We start from the raw sequence: 22,950 nt of genomic DNA, 5'->3' as shown, positions 1-22,950 counted from the left end.
ACATAAAGCATCAAAGTTCACAAGTGGGGTATTTACTGATGTATTTTATCATATAACACAAAATTAAGGTCTCCTCGGCTTGTGTTAACCACAGGCCTTATTTGAGGCCTCTAACCAAAAACCCATTTATAAGACCCATTGACTTCAAGACGAAGGAACCTAAGAGCAGAAACAGTCACTGATTTCATGGTTTTAGGACTCATTCCTAGGGTTCTTTATAGAGATGTTAAGTAAAAAACAAATATCGGTAGTAACTGAACAAAAGTTTGCAGGTGGCCTAATCAATGAAATCTGACATCTTGTTACAACTGTTCGTGCATCATGCAACAGCCTCCATTGATGACACATCTGTGATTACATTGGTTCTGATCAAAACTGCTGGAAATGTGGGCTGGTTGGCTAAAAAGCACCAAGCTTCCAAGAACCGAGGCTAATTTAGTGGAAAAGCGCTACTAGGAATTGGAGTCGAGAAGTGGTTCCAAAATGTCTGATCCGTTGGAATTGTAAGCCTCTGAGCTCATCAGTTCTTTTTATCGATGTTGGCATGTTTTTCTGAAGCTTGTGCATTGCAAAACAATGACGTCCAACTCATGCATCTTTGCTGCTGGAATCATGCAACAACAAGGAGTCATGGAGGAGACAAGGAAATGGCCCAAAGCGTGGCTTCACTTCACAAAGAAAGATGACAACAGTGCTGCTTGAAATGTCAGTAAAGCGATCATTTCAAGTACGGGTGGAAACACCAGCAATGTGCTGAAACATCTCTCTACGCAATATGGGCTTCAGTTCCTGAAGCTAAAAGCTAAAAACCTTGTTATATCTTTTTTTTTTTTTTTTGGACTTAGAAAACATAAATGAAGACAAATGCTGTAGAAATATTCTCTCATCAGGGTCCCCATCAATTTTAATGGACAAAATTTCCAAACTTTTCCATGACTTTTCAAGGACCCATAATAAAAACTTTTTTCTTGGCCCTCTAGCCCTCTAACCCATTTTAAAAACATATCAGATTCAATTCTTTTTAGACATTACAGCTAGCCAGAATAAGGAAGGGAGATATGAAACTTAGGTGATGGTAAACAAACATTGTCACACATCATCATGTTACAGCTATATACATACAACTTCAAAACCAGCAACGGAAAACCAAGGGAAGGTTATCGACAAAGTATCATTGCTATAATCTTATTATAGAAAAGAAAATTCCATAACTTTCCAAAACTTTCTAAAATTCTAAGACTCTGACTGATTCCATGACTTTTCCAGGACTGGAAAATTCTATGACTTTTCCAGGTTTTTCATGACTGTGGGAACCCTGTCTCATTTCATCTACACTGCATTCAGACTCAAAGAATACAAAACTGTTAAAAATAGATCAGGAATCAATAGGGGGAACTGATAAAGAACTGGACCAGTAAGCAGAACCAATAATGGCATTAGTATCAATAAAATCTTACCAACTTCCATCCCGACACACACTAAACACAACTATACAATTCTGTCACAGTGATTCATAAACATTACATAACCCAGACTTAACACTGTAGGTAAGATCGTCTGCAAACTCGTGAACTGTGCAGCATTTGCTTCTGTTTATCTACTAATTCCATTTCACAGTCACAGTTCTGTCTAAAGATGAGGCCTGCAAAAGCAGAGCATGCCAAACCCACGCAGCAGTCTTTTTGCGATCAAATGTAGGGGCAGAAAAAAAGCGTGCATGTTTGTGTGTGTGCGCTTGTGTGTGTGTGTGCTGTTGTTGTGTCTGCAGATGCTAATCCCAGTGGTGCGGACAGATTGCGAGTGTTTTTAAGAAGATTACAGATTACGGACTGCAGAGGCAGATTAGCTGGCAGCTCAATCTGCACCTCTGGATGTGCAGCTCTACTCTCTCATAGCCCCTCCTTTGCGTGTGTGTGTGTGTGTGTGTGTGTGTGTGCACATGTAACATGCTTTAGTGTGTCTACTGGTATTCAAGAAGTTATCGTGATTGGTGGTAATAAAGGGTCTGTGTACTTGCGTTGTCTTACAGTTTGTGTGTGTCTCTGTGTGATGGATGCTGATTTGCACGATATCACAAACACACAACCCATTTGCCTCACAGTGAATAAAAGCCAGGAAATAAGGTACATATATACACAGATACTCCCAGTAGGCTGTAAAGATATTCTCGATGCCAATTATATCTGAGAGAATGTCACACACACACACACACACACACACACACACACACACACAGACACACAGGATGTGGATCAATGGGAAGGGCAGCCAGCCAGGAGTCAGTCAATTCTCCCTCTTCCTTTTCGCTGTAACAGTGGAACCCCTACTGAAAAATACCAATATTTAACATGTTACAGCCTGTTTAAAATGCCTCAGTAGAGCAGGAATACATTTCAGATGGATCTCTTCTTTTCTGTTCTTTTATCACAGTTGTCATTACGTAAGAATTTTACCTTTGGCACACATTTAAGAAGGGTAGAGGGTTTTGCAACATCTGTGGTTCATGCTGAGGAGAGGATTACCCTGGTTCAATCATGAGTCAGAGCTGTGCTGGGATACCCAGTGCACTGGACTGAATTTACAGAGGTGAGTGGAGCAAAGGGTGCATATACGTACGTATAAGGCCTGAGAAACGAGCACAGATTTTATTTTGGATGTGCCCAAAACAATGACTGCAATGTTTTTGATGCATTAATATTTTCCTGCTGATGGGAAGAACAGGATTGTGAAGCTATGTGTAAGAACACTGACGGACCAAGCCGACGGTCAGTCAGTGGTCAGTGTTGGACCGTCTGTAAGTGTCTGCCCTAGTTTTTGCAGTGTCCCGCACCACTGGCACTTCTCAGCCATCATTCGCTTTTTTTTCAGCCAATTCAACATGATGAGGAGATGTTGGAGCCTTTTGGTGAATAAAAACAGTCTGGTTGGTAGCCCTGGTCAGTGCACACGATGAGAATCAGAAGTGAAGAAAGCCAAAAAAAAAAAAGGAATAAAGCCAAGAGGGAGAGGGATCGAAATAAACATTTTGTATTCAGTAAGATTATTTTTTTTAGACACTGACCTCTTCAGCAGAAATGGTTCGTACTGTAAATGGTAAATGGACCGTACTTGTATAGCGCTTTTCTAGTCTTATTGACCACTCTAAGTGCTTTCACACTACCTTGTCACATTCACTCATACACACACACATTCACACACTGGTGACCGAGGCTACTGTACAAGGTGCCACCTGCTACTTAGTAATTATTCACAAGTACTCACACTCCAATGACGCGGCATCGGGAGCAAATCGGGGTTCATTATCTTGCCCAAGGATACTTCGACATGTTGCCCAGAGAAGCCGGGGATCGAAATGCTGATCTTGCAATTAGAGGACGACCCGCTCTACCTCTGAGCCACAGCTGCCCCAATTGTGTAATTGTTAGCTAGAGCACAATAAAAATCAGTTCATTTAACATCAGGTTGTGTTTAAGTGCTAAATGGCTAACTAGCGTCTTGCATCCGTCCTGTTGGTCTTCTGGTTTTCCTTTTTGAATGATGAATTCAGACCACTGCCACCTGCTGGTATGTAGAGTTATTTCCTTTCATACAGGCGCAGAACCTACATGCTAGTTGACTGTAGTCTTTGGGGTGTATCCAACGACTATAGACCAAGACAAAGATGACCTGAAGCGAGTCAACTGAACAAAAAGTCAGGAGTGAATTGGATTTACTACCTAATGTGAGGTTTCACTGTTAAGAAACGTTGTAGCTGACCTAAAAAATACCATAAACATCTACCTAATGGTCTATGAAAACCAAACGCAGTACAAAATGAGTCCAAAAGTGAGTAAATCTAGGTCTAAAATGGTCCAAAGGAAAATGAATGTGAATGTAGAGTTGTGCTGTTGTTTTTAAGTTAGATGTGAGAAGAAAAAAGACTGTTCGCTATGTTTCCACTGCAGCTGCTTCTATATTGTTAACATCACAGTTGATAAAGACATGCCACTGTGTGGAGTCGAGGAGGTAACTTGAATAGTCCGTCAATTTATTGTGGCATTGAACTGTAGCCATAGCAACAAGTGTCACTAGGGTGCCACTGCAAAGTAGGCAGCAATGTGAATAAGATCACACTACAACTCTATGGGAGACCGTGTGGTTATGTTAACTTTTTGGTTGTCATCGTACTGTCATGTAGTCAGACCAATGTCCACAGCTCTGTCAGCACTTAAGAAAGGTCTGGAAGCACCTGTTATCATTCTGCTATCGACCAAATCACTATGACACCACACTAACAACAACAATCACCTCCTGCTAGAAAATTGGAAATTGATTAAAATTGCGGAGAATTTAAAAATCAGCAAAGTTGTTGATTTCTGTTGTCATTTTCAGCTCTTAGCTTTAACATTTCAAATTATACAGTCAAACGCTGTGGTGCTTATTTTATGTACTCTGTTGCTTTGCTGTCGACTTTGATAAAAACACATATAAAACACAGAATTAGGGAAGAGTACTGCTGTGGATGGGGCCACAACAAAAAAAAAATTAAGCCACCTAAAAAAATCCATAGCACTGTAAGTGTATGCCATATTTGAATATTACTTTCCGCTTTACTTTACAACCTAACCAATCAAGGCAGCGGTGGACCATAAAGTCCAGTGTTTTGCTAAATACAATTACTGTTTTTGTCTAAAGAAACTGGGGGCTGTGATATGGTTTAAGCTGCCCATCAGAAATCGCTGTTTGAAGGCAAGGTAAAGCAGTCAAAGTTTTCATAAATATTGCATAAATTTAAACGGATACTGATTTTTTTGGTGGGCCTTCTTCAGATGGCTCAAAACGAACTAACTGAGGCAGTCTTTGCTGAGTGCTATTTGGATATACATGATGCAAAGATTTTCTAGCCATAATTTACTGTAAATAAACGTGATTTGGTCTATAGGGAGAAAAAAGTTCTGGGCTGTTTGTCTCTAAACCAATCACCGTCATCTTGGGCGGCGCTCACGAGGCACTACGCCCAGGATGAAGTGATGGTGCCCTTGCAAATTAGTAGTGCAAAGAAGGGAGGGACAATGCTGGCCAAAATATTTGGCCACGGGAAGGCTTATTCCTACAGTCTATATCCGGTAACCCAGACTACATTATTCATGGCTGATGAAACACATTGTTTCTCAGTTCTGTTGGATCCAATGAAAGTTAATTTGGACCTTGCTTGGAAGTTGGATCTGGACCCTGTTGGGGTCCGGTCCACTGGTTTTCAGAGGCTCTGTTCTCCCAAAGGCCAAGACACTTCAATGTGATCAACGGTTGCCCTTACTTTTAAAATTTACACAGAGCGCAGTTAAACAAACACCTTGAACTCTCTGTGATTCTTTTCAGGTTATTTTTTACTACTTGCCACTTGATGCAGACATTTACATGGTATCAGGTGAGTTTGTGTGCAGCACAAAACTCTTCTGAAGGCTTTCCAGATATCAGAGGTACACCATGCCTCCAACTCAGAAACAAATTCACAGTTAAAAGCTTACTTTTGCAAAAGCTGTTAGAAGCTTTAAGAACCGGAACAGTAATCTCTAGGTTCAGATGATTTCCCAGTGTCAAGACTACACAGCCTAAAAGAGCTCTTTTTTGTTAAAGATTTAGTCCAACATCCATTCAAACAGCATTGTCAAGTGTTATACAGTGCACAGAAACAAGACCTACTACACTGCATTGGAAAACATAAATTCCAAGAGGCAGGCTGGGTACGGGAAAGTAACAGAGAATGGGTATGAAAAAAAAGGAAGCTGAGGCTGTAGACAGAGCAGATGGAGTTGAGAATTGAAAGAGGGAGAAAGAGAGCCTTCAACAGGGTTTTCTTTGAGAGTTTCAACACAATACTCTGTGGGTTACTATGACGCCCTGGAGTCGCCTGCTGGGCCCATACAGGCAGAAGTAAGAGGTCTGTTTGGCAGCAGTGGAGAAAGCATTCAAATCCTTAACCTTGGTTAAAGCAGCAGCACTACAATGCAATTTACGAAGTAAAAATAAAATGCCCTGCATTCAAATGTCTACCTTCACAGCTAAAAGTAAATATGTGACAGCTGTGAAATGTACTTACAAGTACTTGTTATGAAGGGTGGTCCCCTGTTTGTACTGAATAAGAAATATTCTTCAGTTGTAAGTGATCTAGTGGGTATTCTTTGGGTAGTAGTTAAAACTGTGGAGATGCATCATATTTTGTGATGTCAATGTTTTACAAATTATACCCAAATCTGCTGAGTAATTAAGAACAACCATCAGAGAAATATGGTGGAGTATTCAAGGAAAGGTCACCAGTTCAAGTCCCTGTATGGGCCAAACACGGAGGAAGAGATACAGTGTTTCTGTTTGACAAGCAGTACAATATATACATAGACATATACATTGAAATAAAGCATTTCTTTATCACACCCCAATAATTAGAAGTTCATTTTTTTCACTCTGATGCCTTTTCCCCCACAAAATATAGACATGCAAACAGGATCTATACACATGCATTAATAAAGAGATGGCACCTGTCCAGCCCATCCAGAGGTGAAGATGGCACATCTCCAGATACTAGTCCACACTCCATGTTTGGTCCATATGGTGACTTGAACTTATGACCCTCCCACTCACAAACCAAGTCACCATAGACTGAGCTAATACCCCCAGGGATTCCTGTGACAACCACATTTTCTGATTTTTCATACTTTTTCTCCCAGTACAGTCTTCCGCTCTATCAACTGAGCTATCCTAGAAAGATGAAATACATATCTTTCTTCTTGCCTGTAGCGCTATTTAACAGTCTAGACTGTTTTGTGCAAGTTGACGAATGTTGGAGATAGGGTTGCACCTCGCAGGCTTGTGAGTGACACCAATTTTACATCCACTTCATTTAGTTATATTAACGTTTTTGAAGTTGTTGCAACTTAAAAATGACAACTATAATATAACTAATCTTTCTAAGTTTTAAAACCAAGTTTACAGTGCTTTGTATTTGTATTCTGCTGGTTGCAAACTAGTAATCACTGGCAAAATCTTCTTTGCCATGATCAAGTTAAGTCAGTGTAACTTGGTTTAGTGAAGTTGCTAACACTTAGAAATAATAAGGTAACTTCAATTGTCATTTTTAAGTTGCTACAACTTTACAAAATTCAGTAAATATCACAAAAATTTCAAGTAAACTAAATAACATAAATCGAGATTTATAGTTATATTAGCTTTCCTTTTTCAAGGAAATCTGTTCCCAATATTATTTTGAGTAAGATCAACTTCTCAGATTTTACGGTGCTCTGAGTTGTGATTTTATTGCAAATCCAGTCACATTTTAAACCCAGAAAGGATAAAACCTCTTCACACACATGAGCTACTAACACAGCTGCTACACACATAAAGCTGATGCAGGTTGTGTGCAGACAGCAGGAGAGAGAGGAGAGGAGAGAGTGAGGGTCTGCAGAGCACACCAGCTTCATGATTAATGCGGCTTTTAGCTGCAGCGGAGCCCGGGCCCCCCCAAAGCAAACTGACCGGGTCGCCCATTCAGCTCCCCTTCCCTTCTGTCGCTTCTCTTCTCTCTCTCTTTCTCCATCAACCCAAACCCAGTGACTGTGAACCAGCTTTCGCCTACACACCATTGACTACATTTCTACACTTCAACATCGGTGTAACCTCCGCGTTTCACTTCATTTCACTTCACTCCCACCGCGAGGCAAAGTGGACCAAACCCCACGCACCAGGCACATGAATTTAACCGTTAAAGGCATCAGTCTATAAAATAACACAAAATAAAGTGATTAAAAGGTGCTCATACACTTACAGAAATAAAATAAGATCATTCGGCTTAGTGCACGTGCATTGCAACATACTATTTAATAGATATGCGGAAGAAAGGTTACTATAAAGTCAGCATCGACAGCCAAAGACAGGCTTCCCCAGTCCCTTACATTTTTTAATGGGGGGAAGCAAACACGCATACACCAAACAAGTGCATGTTAAACAGTAAAGGTATATCTGATGGGTAAATAAGTGAAAACTTCACTTTGCACAAAATTTGCACAATTACGCACAATCTGCTGCTGAGTCCCCAATAGAAGAGCGCACTGTAACACGCTGGGGAGACAGATGCCAAATGCAGCAAACCTCCCGCCTAACATCACACACAAGCGTGCGCGCGCGCGCACACACACACACACACACACACACACACATACACATCCCCTGTCCACTAGTGAGGGGGTCACTCCCCCCTCAACCGCCCAATGCACACACGCGCGCACACTAAAATCCCGATGCACCACCACCAACAGCAGCAGCAGCAGCAGCAATAGGCAATTCAATGCAGTGACTGAATCCACAGGCTCTAACTACCACACACCGATGTCAAAGTACACACTTTTTGGACCCCCCCTGTGTGCGGGACCCCGGGACGAGATGTGCCACTCGTGCTGCATCCGTTCCGGCTGTTTTGCACTGGCGCACTTACCTTTGCACTACAGCGAAAATGAGCACAGTTAGTTCCCATTTTGTGAAAAGGCTTTAGAATCCATTCAGTCCCGTGTATCTCCTCCTGGTTTTATTCAGACATCCACAGTGTGTTTCAGCAGGGAGAGTAATCCAGTTTTCCATCCCGGGGAGAGCGCTTGCAAGCTTCGTTACATCTTTTTCCACAATCCCCACAAAACTATGTCAGGCTTCTTTCAGCGCGTTTTTTTCTCTCTCTCTCTCGTCCTCGCTCCTCTGCCCCCTCTTCTTTCCTCTCCCTCTCTCCCTCTCTGAGGTTGCCTGGTTACCTCTTTCTGTAGGCTGGTTCAGACCGCCGGCCGGCAGCCAATCACAAGGCCGGGTTCAGCTTAACCCCTCCGCTGCTGAACTGTCCTGATTTCCAGCTTTCAAGGAGTGGGTGTGGAGGGGGGTGTTGAGAAGAAGACAAGCACTGCGTGATGGTGAAGGATTTAGAAAAATGTATATTAACACAATTATAATGTGCGGGGAAAGATGAAAGGAGAAGAAAGAAGGAGGGTCTGATGGGGCGGATTTGAAATTAAAAGTTGCGAAAGAATCGTCAGCATTGAAAAACAAGTTGATCTTTCCTAAAATACATTTTGAAACCAAGTAAAGTAAACATAACTATAAATCTTTATTTATGTTTACTTTATATAAAGTGATTCGTTTACTTGAAATTTAGCTGTATTCACCTGATTTTGTTAAGTTGTTGCAACTTAAAAATACAAAGTGAAATTACTTTGTTCTTTCTAAAGATCGTGACACACAAAGCCAAAATCAGAGCACTATAGCAGTAAAGAAAGCCCTCTGCTGCATCGCAGTGTCTCAGCCAAAAAGCTGCACAGGAACACACCAAACCGACAACCAACAAGCACGTATGAGCGCCTGCGTGAGAGGAGATACCGATCCAGTCATCTGTAATCGGCATTCAAATCGGAAGGCCGCCATGATGCTAGTTCGCTGGCACATAAACAACTCAAGCCAATATTAAAAGAACAAAGTATATTTACCGTGCGCCAGTAAACAACAACTCAAACCATCAAGAAATGTTTCTATTTAGAGCTCAATAGTTAAAGGAAAAACAATTTTACCTCATATTACAAGTTTGTTTTGAACGAACCCCATCTTAACTTTAGCTGTCTGTTTACTTCCTCCATTCCTTTTGTCTTCTTGTGCACCGAGCTAAACGACCAGTCAGAGTGATTTCATTCACCAACGGGACCCACGGCTGCTGTCGCTGATTCAACATACCGAGTCGACGGGAAAAAGACAAGAGAGCCACGGGCGCTCGCTGTCGGCTCAACATAGGCATATGGCCGATGGTCCGCTTGGTGTGATGTGGCAGTAAGTGTTAGAAACTAGAGTAAACCAAGTTAGTCTGAAATTTGATGATGACAATGAGGATTTTACCAGAGATGAAGTGAGGTTTGCAGATTTCAGATAAACAGGTCAGTATAATGCTTGACTGGTTAAACTTAGAAAGATTGATTTAATTAAACGTGTCATTTTAAGGTCACAACAACTTCAGAAAATGTGGTAAATATAACTAAATTTTAAGTAAACTTAATGTGGTAAGCGATAAGTTTGCAACTATTCAATTCTATCCCCACCCAGTGTCTTCAAGTGGTATTATTGTTCACGCCATTGTCAAGAAGTGGGATGGTTTTCCATTTTACTCAGAGCTTAGCAACTATCAACAGAGGAACCTGAAAAGCTGTATTTACTTAATTTTGTGAAGTTGCTAAATGAGGTGTATTTGGTTCTTTCAAAGTGTTAGCTTCAGTAAAACCAATTTATTCTGACTTAATTTGATCACGGCAAAGAGGATTTCCCCAATGATGAAGTAAGGAAAAATAAAAATTTTTTGTTTTGTTAACATGTTTTCTAAAAATATGAAGATGACGGACTAGTTTGCAACCAGCAGAATTCAGATATTAAGCACGGTAAACTTATTTTACTGAAGTTGCTAAAACTTAGAAAGATTGATTTAATCAAACTTGTTATTTCAAAGCTGCAACAACTTCACAAACTAAATCTTAAGTAAACTTTATCAAGACTAAGACTATCAGTTATATGTACTTACTTTTTTTAAGGCAATAGGTTTGCTGGATTTTTTTTTTAAAGTAAAATCAACTTGGCAGATTTTACAGTGAGAATTGTGCATCACTGTTAGGACAGAAAGTGTGTTTGCTTAGAGGATTTTAATGGATGAGTGTACAGTTAAAAGTTCACCGTCATCACACACACATGTAATGCTGACAAAGAAAACACTCATTGAGTCACAGATGCACGCAAGCAGTCATCATGCAGCAGCCTTCACCCAGTCATTCACCGTAGACTATTGATTAGTTAACCACCCACACTTAAGTCATGCAGCCTAAATTGTGTCTGTGTGAGTCATGGACTTGGCAAACTCATCACTCTCTTCAAGAGTGGGAGCACACTTACTGTAAGTTTTCAGAACTATGAAAAAAAATGTTTAAATATATATTTTTATACATATTTTAGGCCGGATGACAGAAAATACAGCTTCCTCACAGTTATCCATTAGAATAAGACTGACAAAAGAAAACTTGAATGCAAAAGTATGATGCAACTATGCTGACTTCAGCAAACCGCAGCATTTTCCTTTTTCACGCCTTTCCTCCATTCTTCTTAAGCCTCAACCTTGTGCAGCTTGGCCCCTCTAATCCACACCTCCTTTCACCTCTCTGCCCCTGCACCACCTCTTCTCCCTTCCTCCTCTGCTTCCTCGCCTCAGATCATCCTCCTCTCCAGATGTGGCGTGCTGCAGTCGGGGGTTTGGGAGCCTCGGCGCAGACACAATTCCTCTGATCTGTGCAAAGACTGGAAGACGCTCAGCAGTCTTCCAACTAAACCCTTTCTTTCACATCTGAGCATAGGTTTGGTTTCAAGGTTAGTAGTGACACAAGGGTGGGGTGGGATGTTTCAAGGAGGCGGATAAATCAAATATTTGATTTATCGAACAGCATGTGCTAACTATTACCCAAAAAAGGCTTATTATTTCAGACTTTAAAATTAGAAAATGAAGAGCACTATGTTTGACAAGTCACCAAGAAGACATCCTCTTGGATTATAATGATTATATCTACAAACAAATAACCTAAACCGTATTTGGACTGATAACAGCATCACATACAAAAACTGACACTCCCTCATTCATTTAAATGAGGCTACTGCGTCGGCCCGCTGACAGGACTCCAGCAAAAACGAGAAATTGTTGTCCAGCAAATCTGGATCATCTTCTGCTGAGACACAATGCAACACCATAAAGTAACACATTGAAAACGACCAATTAAACCTTCTTATATGCACATTTCTGGGATATTACTTTGTAAAATCCATGTCCCCATGATAACTTTAGTTAAATCCTCATATATTATCCACTACATAGCTGAGACATATTTTTATATCTGATAAACCCTCAGACTCTTAAAATTCTAACTGTTTTTTGTGGTTTGCATTACATAATTTCACCTGCACTCCCAGCAGCCCCCCCCCCCAAGAATAAATGTTGGTGCTGCTGTAAATTATTATGTAGCAGATACAGATTAACTTAACATTTTAGAAACAATGTGGTCAAGGTGTGGTTAGGTTTAGGCACAAAAGCCACTTGGTTATGGTTAGCAAAAGATCATGGCAAAAAGCAGCTGAAAGACATCAAAATCTTTGTAAAAAATCACTGTTCTGGGTGGAAATGCAGCATTGTCTTGAAAAAATCAATCCCTTTTCATTGCACTATCCTAACAGGACACCCGGCAATATCTTGTCAAAACAAACAACTGCTTTTCTTGGCTCCAACAAAAATTAAAATATATCCATAAAAAACATTAAAAACATTTTTTGTGGCTCTATCTATGATGGAAACATTGCAGTGAATCACTAAAGAACATCTGTGTTTGGGGGCTAAAGAGTCGCCAGATAAAGAGCGACAGATCCCTGAAAAAAATCCCAATTTGGTGCCTAAAAGCAGCTGGAAATACAGCAATGAATCCTTAAAAATCAACAGTTTTGAAGAACAGTCAGCAATTTAGCAGGCATCTTGTCTTGGTGCCCCACCATTCCCTCCTCCCAATGACTACGTCAGCTCATACCATGACACTTTGAATCGTCAATGACGCAAATGAAACTTACAAATCTAACCTATACAGGGTTATTTGAGCTTTTTTTGAAAGTTGGTTGGGACATATCCATATCACCCCTTTGTAAATCTGCTCCTATGGTCCATTTCATCTACCTTGTGTCTCTCCATAACCTCAGCTCCTTCTTTCTTCCTCTACCACACCACCTCCCCACTAACTGTCCTCCCATCATCTTTTCCTTCCCCGCTCTGTTTTCCTACCTAAGTATAGCTGTAGTTTACCTTCTCTATCTGTGCAGAACCCTCCTGTCTATCTCCCTCCCACACCTCAGTGTCTCTGCCCTTTTTTGCCAAATCCCACTCCCTCAGCATCTACCTTCCTCACTCACTTTCCTCCTCTCCCTCTCTCTCTCTCTCCCTCCCTCCCCCTCTCTCTCTCTCTCTGTCTCAGCTTGGCTGAACAGATAACTCCTGGATGCTCATGTGGGCAAGCCAGCAGCTAGCATTCTCTCTTTCCTCTCACTCCTGTGTCACACACACACACACACACACACACACACACACACACACACACACACACACACACACACACACACACACACACACACACAGAGCAGTCACATAGAAACACACCTGACTAGATGTAATTGCATAAACACACGCATATGAACACGTAGTCCTTTCCTACAAACAGACTCTTTAAGGTAATCCATGGGAGATGGATATGATATCTGGCGAAAAACGTGAAGGTCAGCCCCCTTATACCGTTCACACGAAACATTGTTTCACAGGATTACGATTTTCCTCTAATACACACATATGCAGAGAAAGGGAAGAGAAGAGAGAGTGAAAAAAGATCAAGACAGACAGGGAGACAAGAGAGAAAAACAGAGAAAAGGAGAAAGAAGGGAAATTTATGCGTATTATCAGCAAAACGGGTCAAACTCGTTAAAGGCAACAAAGGCAGCTCTCTAATTGCCTGAGCACAGCTCAGCACTGCGCGGCTACAGTGGTGGCTGTACAGTACAGCAGGATGGTCTCTGGCAGTCATTGGACATACAGTAAGCCTGATTAGATTCTAAAGCCATGTGCCATGTAACATATGTTGACCAACAATTTCCAAACTGCACATACATCGTATTGATGTTAGAGAGGATTAAAACGTGTTCATATGAGCGAGGGAATCTCTGAACAGAAATGATGCCAGTTCAGAGTTCAAACACGTGGCTCAACAGTGAAGACAATGAGGCAGGATTTGTAGGGGATGAGATGTGGAGTGCACAGTCAGGGTTCAAACTTTTTAAAAGGTGTAGCAACATCTGCTCCCATAACAACAGAGGCCTGATGCATAAAGGATTTGTAAGCACAAAAACCATGCATACGCATTTTCCGAAATATAACCAGGTATTTATAAAGGAGGAATGTCTGAAAAAAATGAGCCCACCTCACACACTCTTCAATGCAGGCACACACACGGTTGTAGTCGGAATAGCTGCGGGTAATATGGTACGAAGAAGATTACATATAAGTTGAGTGACGGAAAACAATGTTGTAAGGTAGTTTCAGTTTCACTGAGTTATTGATTCATTTTTGCAGCTTTACACTGCGATTTTTAAAATGTCAGTCAAAGACTCACTTATAAAGTTAGTCTTAAATTATTTATGAGTGATACATTTCAGCATTATTTTTTATATACATTAATCTCCTCTTGAGGATCATTTAATGTTATAACACGGAGCTCTTTGTAAGGTCAGGTGCGATATGAATAAATCACTGATTGTCCTTCTGACATTTAATAGTAATGATGATACGGATTTTATCACGACAATGATTTACAGAAATTTGATGAATTAGTGGTTCCAATGCTACAAATATCTACAGCCGTGCGTTATGATCGCTGCTCTGGCACCTTTTGAGAACCTCGCCAATGCAAAACAGCCAGTGAGATTGTATTTGTCACTAGGCAGGTTCCCATTACTGATTTGTGCAAAACTCAAGTGATATTTTTGAAATGTCGATAAAACGCAATTGCGAGATGACTGCGTTTTCATTAAATGATGTGATGCAACTTCTCTAAAATTCCAAGAGGCATGGCAGTAGATTTTCAAGATATTAATAGGTTTATTTCTGCTGCAGCCACTGCACTAGCCGCCATTATTTTAAATCGAAGGTGACGTAAGCGTGTTATGCAACTGACATTGGAAAGGTAAGCCCCTGATACGTGGATAGGCCACTTATGAGAGATTTCTGAGGAGGTGATAGGTCATGATTTCAGAGGAATTGTGAATTCTGCTAACATTTGAAGAGTTATGCGATGCAATAACACCTCTTGTAGCACCTGATGCATCGTGCCTGAGGGAGCCAATTCCTACTGACACGTGTATAGCCATAGCATCATGTGACCTACAAAAGAGAAAAAAGTGTTTCCATAGCAAAATATGTCTTTTTATTAGCCTGAAATACCACCTTGTGTGAGTGTAAGAACTTTTTTGTGATAAACAGAAGTTTTTTCAAAACTAATGTGTAAATTTCCATTGGGCATATTTTAATTTCACGATATCAATTTGCACAATTTAAGGGTTAATGGAAACCAGCCCACTGACAGATGTAATGAATGGTGGAGGGGCACGTATCAATATGAAAACAGACATTTAAGGGCATTTCCACATCCGTTTATGGTGAAATGTGCATATGAAAATGTGACTTGTGTGGTGTGACTCTGCCCAGTGCCACAATGATCGAGATTTAGAGAACAGAAATCAGGCGTACACGCGGCTTTAGAAATCTAACAAAAAGAATGCATATGCATATTTCTGCTTCTGTGTGTTTTAGCCGTGAATCTACACAGAGTTTTATGCATCTGGCCCTCGGTCCTCACCAGAGTAAGAGGCAGTGGCAGTAAAAATATTCAAAATGCCTGTAACCAGCTAAGAGCTGCATCTCATAAGATAGACAGGCTGTGGGCGTTAAGTCTAGCCAATGCCAAAGCTTACACATCATAGTAACCAAGATGAATTAATGTATTCATTTTATCCATATGTTTCAGTCATGTTAAATATGTAAATCCAGTAGGATTAAATCCTTTCAATTCCACAACACATCAGGGTGGAGGCCTATGTTTTGCATATATAATGTAACATAATGGTGTGCCATCATGTTCACTATTCTAGGTTCTAGGTGAAATTGCAATCCTTGCTTTAAAGACTCATTCTGTTCAGCTGGTCGACATACACCATACAGTAGGATGCTGGAGGTCAGAGAGATTTAAATAATTTGAACTTTAAACAGATTTTCTGGTCAAAAACCTGAAACCCTGAGCATTGAAGCACTGATGACAATGTTGCTTACTGTATAAAAGAGACCAGTCGGTTCTCATTTAGAAGTTGTTAAATACAGATGCTTTGTCAGTGATTACGACATCATCAACTTTAGTTGACGTGCGACGAAGCATCCTGGAACGATATGAAAGTCCGCTAACAAAGCACGATATGTGACAACTTGTTGAACATGTTGGAGAGATAGAAAGAAGGGTGGAGAAGGTGTAGTACTGCACAATTTTTTTTGGTAAATTTTTAATAACTTAATCAGAATGCTAATTTGTCACTTAATATCCACCTTGCTCTGAAACACCTGATATTTTACACAAACCTGCTATATTTTTAGCAAGCTTACCCAAACGCTCCGACCCGCAGGTCATCATCACCAGGCAGTAAGGACAGCAACAATTAGCATGAGTGCTACTGAAATTAATGAAATACTTGAAATACATTGAAGACAATGACAAAAAAAGGGAATTTCTTATTTTAAATTATTTTTTGACTGAATGTTTTTATAATGTATATCAATACGTTATAGTACGCATTGGCTGGATGGAGAAGAAAAGCCCAGGACCAGTCTATCATCATAGTCAACATTTTCACTGCCAGTGCCTCCTCTTACTCACATAAAGACATGATTATGGCAAAATGTTGGTTGCTCCAGAGGAAAAAAGCTTTAACTATGACCATAAGCTCAGGATCTCAATCTTCCATATTACAATATGGCTTACTGTAGTCACATGACATTGTAATCAGATGTTGATGTCTGTAAATGACACAGTCTCCTCTGAAAAGGTGTCAATACGTCTGGAGGTGAATTTGTTAGACACATCTCGACTGGAATGAGATTAGCTTTGACCCAAATGCACAAAACAGAACGCAGTGACCTGTCTCACATACTATCTCCCATACTTATTTATCTGCGAACACCAGGGTGGATGTGTGTGGATATGCGACTGTGTCGTAACGACAGAGAGAAGGTAGAGGCAGATGGAACAGAAAGATGAAACTGGACCCCCCTCCAAAGACGAAACATCACGGCATAACCATAGCTATCAAAGCATGCCAATCTTCAATAACTCTGATGTATCAGAATATCCAGTGCCTGACAGATGTGGAAAGAGTACAAGAGCAAGTGGAGACAAGGAGAGATGGTTTATGAGAGAGAATATATATCGAATCTGAAAACTCTGTATGTGCAAACACATGCGGAGGAGTTCTGACAATGTGACAGGCCATTCTTATTGTATTCTCATATGTAAATAAAGTGAAAAAGAGACAGAAACAGAGGAAGACACTGCTGAGCAAGATCACAACTTAAATCTAGGTGACAGGTTGACTTGTGAGCGGGTGTGTATGTGTGCATAAGCGTATGTGTGTGCATGTTAACCCGCAGGGGGTTAGATATAAAGATGTGCTCTGTTGAAATGTCACACATGTTTATGCTTTCATCAGGGTGTGTAACTTTGCGGGCTTTTGCCTCTGGGAGGATCCATCATATTTCATCATATTTCATTAACACGTTTCATGCATCTGCTGACATATATACGCGTGCGCACACACACACACATACAGGGGATTTCCCCTTAGAACAGGGGGGAAGTAAGGGGTATGCCACCCCACCTCTGAGTGAACATCGCTGTGGGCCCTGCTGCCAGTCTGCAATCACTGTGCTCTATCAGTCCTGACATCCAGCACACAACAGTATCACACACGTCACCACAATACTGTTTTTTCCAATTAAGTCTTTTAAAGATATGCTACACTCATGCTGTGATTCTGAAATTCTTTTATCTTTAACTGTTACATGTTGTTTGTCTGCAACTTTGCTTAAAAGTGCTGCTGTCTTTGGCCAGGACACTCAAAGAGGATTTTCCCGATAAAATACATTTTAAACAAATTATTACAAATAAAAAACACAACCTTTGTGTTAGTTAAATAGTAATATAATGATTGTATTGATCCCAATTTAATGGTTTTAAATAGATGATAATGGTCATAGCAAGTTCTGGTATTGCACAAATGTATATGACAATGTGCAGACAATCGTTCATTTAGTTAAAAAAAAACAATTAAACAGACAAAGCAATCATAAATTCATTAATCAATCCAGTATTTTGTGAATGTTTGAATGTTTCATAATAGGAACATAATTTGTGTCCGAGAAGTAATTAAGGGAGGTTATTAGCAGAAGAATATTAACAGGGTCTTAGTGGAGGTGACAGGAGGCAGCGGTGATAACGTGAGCAGCAACATTAGACATTTTTCTCTAGTTTTTGTTTGCATGTAGCTTTGTTTTATTTAACTATAAATTTATTTTGTGCAGTTAATGACTCAAGAACGAAAAATGTAATGTTATAAAAGGAGATCTGGTGCATGTATAAGTAAATATTACATAAAATAATTAAAAATTAAGATGCTAAAAGTTTTTTTTTCTTTTTTCATCTCTAGCCAAACAGTTCCCTACCCCTAACCAAGTGAGCTACAACTCTGCTATTTACTGTCTTCATGTATATATTCCTCTGATAAGCTTTTTTAAAGATGTTTCTTACAAATTTAAAAATTTTTTATGTTGTTTTATAAACACACTTTCTTTATTTTTTGTGTGCCAAAACAACCTGTGATGAGACGCTGCCTGTCACATGTGGTCAGAGTCCAGGCTGAGTGACAGACCGCACCCCGTGGAGCTGATGGGGATTCAGCTTTTCTAAGAGCTATAAATGACTTCCACATAAAACATGGGCATTTGAAATCATGCTGTAATGAAGACCACAGTGTGTTTCCACTGACCTGCTTTTATGTGCATTTTCAATTTGTGCATAAAATTCAAGTCCACAAGTCCAAAGCTGCAATAAAGTTGGTGCGAAAAGTTGGTGCAATTAACAAATAAATCATGACATACAGAAGGCATGCAGCTTAATCACATATTGCTGCAGAGATGAAAAGTCACAGCAGAATAAAACATTGGATATGCAGAGCCATGAGTTTCCTTAAGTTAATAAAAAAAGGAAACACGAAGGCTATATTTACATCATGTTTTTTTTTTTAACATTTTCCACAGTTCGAGATTTGATTGCTGCTCTTTTAACTATGTTACTGAGTTTATATATTATTTCATTGTGCCCTTGCCTGCAATCACTAAATGGCATGCAATTCGAGAACTGATGCAACCAGCTGTTGAGGTCAATGCCCCCAACAGAGTAACACATTGAACATGCTCATATTTTTGGTGAAGGGTGAACAGAATGTACCATCATTTGAAACTTATGAACTTAATCGCTAGCTTCATTTACTCTCACAACAGTAAACAAGGCTCATTTTACAGCACCCAGCATGCCAACACAACACTTCCCACATCAAACTGGGTTTTCCTTCTGTTCTAACGCTAATGGCACTTCAGAAAATGTAGCTGCCAGTGCTGCTGAAGCCAGTTCATATAGATATTTGAAGGATAAATCTCTACAGACTCCAATGGAATTTGGGATTTTTTAAAAATATTTTCACAGAAATAGTGCTCATGGGATCAGAAAAGACTAAATGTCAGCCACATCTGTAAAAATAAATTTACAGCCAATGATGTTTGCAAAATTTTTATTCATAGAAATTGATGTAATAAATGTAAACCAGTTCAAGTTTTGGAACCGTGAACTTCAAATTCAAACTGTTAACTAGAACAAGCACAACACTGCCTCTCGACGCACATTAATTAGCTTTTTCTATAAAAACTTACAACCTATAAAACATTTCTAAAATCTAAGAACACCAAGTTGATCCTTGCAGAGAACGATCGTCTTGTGTCGTCTAGAAGACAACTCATGTAAAACACATCATAAGACACAATGCTAAATTGCAAGACCTGTAATAAAGCTACAGCCAGGTATTTCCTTACTCTTCAGGAGCACAATCATGTAACAGCCATACATGAAATTTCATTTTGAACATCTACAATCAAAAGACATTTATCCATCCTCTATTTCTGCACCCTATCATTTCATAACAGTGAAAAAGACATGATTACACATTATGTTTAACACAACGTGCTTCTGAAACACACACAGCACACACAACTCCACAGCATTTCTTCAAATGTCTATGAGCTTTATCAAAAACCTTGTTTAGACGAACACTCACACACCAAGAGACAAATCACAGCTGCAGACAGCCCGTACATCTGCACTTATCTGTAGAGAAATGCATCAAGAGTGTAAAACTCAAACAGAAAAATCATACATCGTGTGAGCTGAAGAGCTGATAAGAGTATTTGCACTAAACTATATTTCTCCTGACTACCCTCTTTTCTGCTGAACCAAAGAGTTATGATACTTACCTCGCTCAACCTCTGGTGACTCACTCATCGAGAGGGGTTAGGGGAGGAAAAGGTGTGTGTGTGTGTGTGCGTGTGTGAGAGAGAGAGAGAGAGAGAGAGGAGAGGGGGGTGCTGGTAGTACTGAAAGGGGAAAGGAGGGCAGAGGAGGTGGAACAAGTCAAGCTGTATTCTCAATATTGTAAATAATGCAAGATGGGCTGTTTCTCATGGATGTTGTCTTCATTCATTTTTAACTGGTTCAGTTACACTGTAGTACTCCAGCTCTCTCTCTCACTCTCAGAGCGTGCCAGCCTGCGTATCTGGTCATGTACAGGTGTACGAGTGCAGGCCATGCATGTATTTAATGTGATAAACTCACCTTTAAGTTGAGGTCACAGAAAAACAAGCAGGTTAATGGCTCACTGCTAATTGTTTTTTTTTTGATTGCTGAGGTTAATTGAAGCTTAAAAATCCACTTTAAAACAGATATTGGTGTTGACTTACTTGCACTCTCTCACATGCACTGCTTCATTGGCAGTGATTCAGGAAAAAAGTCTTTATGGGCTTTATGGATTTATATAAAACTTGCATCTAAAACTGGAATTACCACGCCCCAGTCAAGTAGCACTTACAGTTTGCACCCGTGTCTGTAAAAACATGGGTGCTTCACATACATCGTCCCCCAGCAGCACAGTTTCAACACCCACCAAGATTCTGACCAAATGTCTCCCCTACTGTCCTGAGATATGATGTTGAACAATGGCCAGAAATGTGTTTTTGCAGCATATTATGATGCCACAATGAAGCTGACCTTTGACCTTTTGAATATAAAATTTCAGCACTTTAGGCATTTCTGTGAAATATCCTAATTAGCCTAAGATTTACAGAGTTATAATCAAAAACATGTTTTGTAAGGTCAGACACAAGGTCATGGTGACCTTTGACCACCAAATTGTAATCAGTTCATTGTTAAGTCCAAGTGGATGTTTTGGTCTAATTTTAAGAAATTCAAGGTGCTATTGAGATCATTGAACATGGAGATCGTGTTCAGAAGAATGAGACTGATGCAAGGTCACAGTGACCTTGACTTTTGATTACCGAAATTTGATCACTTCATCCTTAAGTCTAAGAGAAAGTTTGTGCCAAAATTAAAAAAAACATCTCTCAAGGCATTCTTTAGAGGGTGTCTTGACAAGAATAAGAAAGATGAGATCACAGTGATCTTGACCTTTGACCACCAAAATCTAATAATTTCATCATTGAGTCCAAGTGAATGTTAATACCAGATTTGAAGAAATTTCCTCAAGGCATTCTTGAGATATCTCGTTCATGAGATTGGGATGGACAGACAGCTGAACATACGAACAGACAACCCGAAAACATAATGTGCCGGCCATGTGTATCACCAGTGCAGAGGCATAAAAAATCCTTAACTTCATTGCTTTGATACGAGCTACCAACTGAAAAGCCCACTGCCTCATAAAATCGCCCCAATTACTGTCACAGTGTTGCTTAAGGATTTGTCTCTCAGTGACTCTGCCAAGCGTCTTTTGACTTTCTTGTCTCAAATTTTCATGTTGACAAACCAAGAATGAGCAACATCACAAAAAACAACAGATGCTGTCGGTATTTTAGAGCGGATTTTCCCTTTAAGGCCGTGCCACAAAATTCCCAAACACAAGGCTGAAAGCAAGGACACAGCAGGACCTCCGGTCCTCTGTGTGCTCTCTGAAGCTCGACAACACAGCTAACTGCATTACATTAGTTCATATGGTCAAACACACTGTTGATGAAACCATCTAACCTCCACCCCAGCCTTAACTCACAGCGTGTGTGTGTATGTGTGTGTTGGAGAGAGAAAGTGTGTGTCTGTGTCGGTGTGTGTCTACGTGTGCTCCGGTTGGTGAGTGAGGGCTGCCTGGGGCTCATTGCTCATCTCAGTGGGTATAAATAGAAAAATAGAGAGCCAGGAATATAAGAGCATCATAGTGTGTCTGTGGGGTGTCTGTAGGGTGGAGAGGCTGCTCCGAGCTTTAGAAAAAAAAAAAAAAAAGACAGATCTGATAGCAGGTGGATGGGCTGCAGCATTCAAAGCTAAACAAATGTTGAATCTAATAGCAAGTTCGGCTTGTCAAATTGAAAAAGCATCAGCAGGCTGTAGAACTGTGGCAGTCTCACAACACAATACTAAATCAAAACGTTGCAGATATGATTTCACTTTACCAAGAATTGATTTTTAAAAGCAGGGGCCATTTCTTTTTACAAACTGTGCCTACATGGTGCTGCTCTTAGTGATGTTTGTTAGTTTATTCATTTTCAACAGGTTCAAAACAACACTTTGAGCAGCACTCGTCTGTTGTTGCTGTGTGTTGCCTCAGCACCCCCTGGTTTGTTTTGGCATTGTTTCCCCGTGCACTCACTCAAGTTTTTGTGTGATTAATGTCATGTGTGAAGATGACTGCTGTGTATCTTATGTGAGATTTTATTGTAATCTGTTTTACTCGCTCTGGCATTATTTGCTATGTGTGCTGATTTAAGCTGCGTCAAAATTCACTTCCTCATTCACTCTATATAACAGACACTCAGTTATTTAATTTATTCTGTGCAGTAAATTGACATTCATGACACTCATCATCGTGTATCATTATTTACAGATACAGAGTCTCACAAAGGTAATTTCTTCACCCATAAAATGCAACATATTGCTCTGTGGAGTTGTTGAAAGTCATTAATATGTCATA

General features: G+C 40.1%; 1 protein-coding gene across 1 annotated transcript in view; it reads right to left on the bottom strand.

The window, feature by feature from the left end:
• Positions 1-22,950, bottom strand: part of dab1a (DAB adaptor protein 1a) — a 297,375-nt gene that overhangs the window by 96,027 nt on the left and 178,398 nt on the right.

This window comes from Plectropomus leopardus, chromosome 5 (assembly GCF_026936395.1).
Source record: "Plectropomus leopardus strain MGB_pleo_1.0 chromosome 5, ASM2693639v1, whole genome shotgun sequence".
Classification (NCBI taxonomy): Eukaryota; Metazoa; Chordata; class Actinopteri; order Perciformes; family Serranidae; genus Plectropomus; species Plectropomus leopardus.
Note: the sequence above shows the minus strand (reverse complement) of the source record. Positions and strands in the feature narration are given on the sequence as shown.